The sequence below is a fragment of the Arvicola amphibius genome, chromosome 15, assembly GCF_903992535.2.
Source record: "Arvicola amphibius chromosome 15, mArvAmp1.2, whole genome shotgun sequence".
In the NCBI taxonomy this organism is placed as follows: domain Eukaryota; kingdom Metazoa; phylum Chordata; class Mammalia; order Rodentia; family Cricetidae; genus Arvicola; species Arvicola amphibius.
In genome coordinates this window covers 9,183,343-9,185,541 of record NC_052061.1, presented here as the reverse complement: position 1 = coordinate 9,185,541, position 2,199 = coordinate 9,183,343, and positions in this window count along the sequence as shown.

Genomic DNA, 2,199 nt, shown 5'->3' with positions numbered 1-2,199 from the left:
CCGACTTGGTAAAACAATGAGTTTTATTGGGGTTTCTCACAGGAATATGGGTGAAGGGTACCTACGGGAGCAGAAATGACTCAAAGACAGCTCCATCACCAAAGTCCACCTCAGTGGAGTGGCAGTTCAGCCAAGGTGGGAACCTAGAGCACCCTGTGCAGCCCCCAGATTGCTTATCAGGCTGGAGAGTGTCCTTCTCTTCTGGCCCAATTGATCTGTATCTCTTCCCCAGCAGCTCGGCGGGTTTCTACTTTTTCCAGGCAGCGCGGGTGGTTTCAGTGTCTTCTTTGCAGCTTGGGTTTTCTGAAAGTGACTTTCGTTAGTGTTTATTGTTTACTTTGGTGAGAGAGAGAGAGAGAGAGAGGCCTAGTGAATCTGGTCAGTTTCAGGGACTTCCTGAAGCTGTTTTGAGTTGTTTACTTTCTGTGTGAGGGGTGGAGCTTTTTTAATTTTATGGGGTGGGGACAGAAAAGGATGGCTGCACAACAGAGGCTTTTGTACGAGTCCTGTTGGCCTTAGGGTAAAAGAAAAATCAGTGCTGGGGAAGGATGATGCATTGTTCAGTGTGTAGATGCTGTGATGCTCACAGTGTGGGTGCTGAGATGCTCACACTGTGGATGCTGAGGTGCTCACACTGTGGATGCTGAGATGCTCACACTGGATGCTGAGGTGTTCACAGTGTGGATGCTCAGGTGCTCACAGTGTGGATGCTGAGGTGCTCACAGTGTGGGTGCTGAGATGCTCACACTGTGGATGCTGAGATGCTCACACTGTGGATGCTGAGGTGCTCACACTGTGGATGCTGAGATGCTCACAGTGTGGATGCTCAGGTGCTCACAGTGTGTATACTGAAGTGCTCACAGTGTGGATGCTCAGGTGTTCACAGTGTGTATCCTGAGGTGTTCACAGTGTCTGCACACATCACTTCCATTCACCTTTTGTTGGTCAAAGCAGGTCAGACAGTCAGTGAAGTTGAAAGTGTCACTTTTCCAGAGGGACTGACCTGGTCAGGGGACCCCTAATACAATAATTCTACAATGACACTAAGTTTTAAAGATATTTATCAAAGTTTACAAACAAGTAGAGGTTGTGCTGGAATACTGAGTTAAAGGATAATGCATGTGGCAGGGTTGGATGCTGGGAATCAAAGTATAAGGAAAAGGAATGGGGTGGGAAAGGGAAGCCTTATAGAATCTGAAGGCCGTGGCAAACAAGTCACACTGAAAACAAGATGCTACATCACAGCAGGAATTATACCCGAAAATCTGACCCTTATACAAAAGGCCGACTGAACATGAATAAATTTGGACTGCATGACAGCTGTGTGCTATAAAGACACACACACACACACACACACACACACACACACGCAGAGGTGTGTATCTTTATGACATCTCTCCAGGTAGATAAATATTGCTCCCTTCTTTCATGTTGAGGAAGGGGTGTCACAGAGGTAAGATATCTTGCTTAGGGACAAAAGAGTAGAATGGTGTGCTGGCTAGTTTTATGCCAACTGGACACAAGCTAAAGTCATCTTCAAGGAAGGAATCTCAGTTGAGAAAACGCTCTCATAAGATGTGACTGTCAGCAAGCCTCTAGGGCATTTTCTTAATTAATGATTGGAGGGAGAGTGCCCAGCTCATTGTAGGTGGAGCCATCCCTGTAAGAAAGCAGGCTATGGCCCAGTTGTCATCAGAGAGGTGTCGTCTAGCAACGGATGGAGGCAGATGCAGAGACCCACAATCAAGGAATTCTGTGGAGGAGAAAAAAGGAGTGTAGGAGCCAGAGGGGTCAAGGACACCACGGGAAGACTGAGGGGTCAAGGACACCATGGGAAGGCTTGCAAAATCAACTAACCTGGGCTCATAGGGACTCACAGAGACTGAACCAACAACCAGGGAGCCTGCATGGTGTTGTGATCTAGCTGCCCTCACTCCCCTTGACCTACAGTGGAACTTCCTTGTGGTCTGTAATTGATAAGTTTGTGTCCTTTCTGGCTGGTGTTTTTCCACAGAAGCAGTAGAGGTATAAAAGGCTTTAGCTTGGGACAAAATATAGGTTGCTGTTCTTCCACCTGAAAAGAAACCTTCATGTCTCAATCCCAGCACCACCCCTCCCCACCTTTCCCACCTCTTCTCCCCCCCCCACCCCCTGCCAGTCTCGGCATCCAGGCTGCATGCTGGTGCAGTATATGGGAAT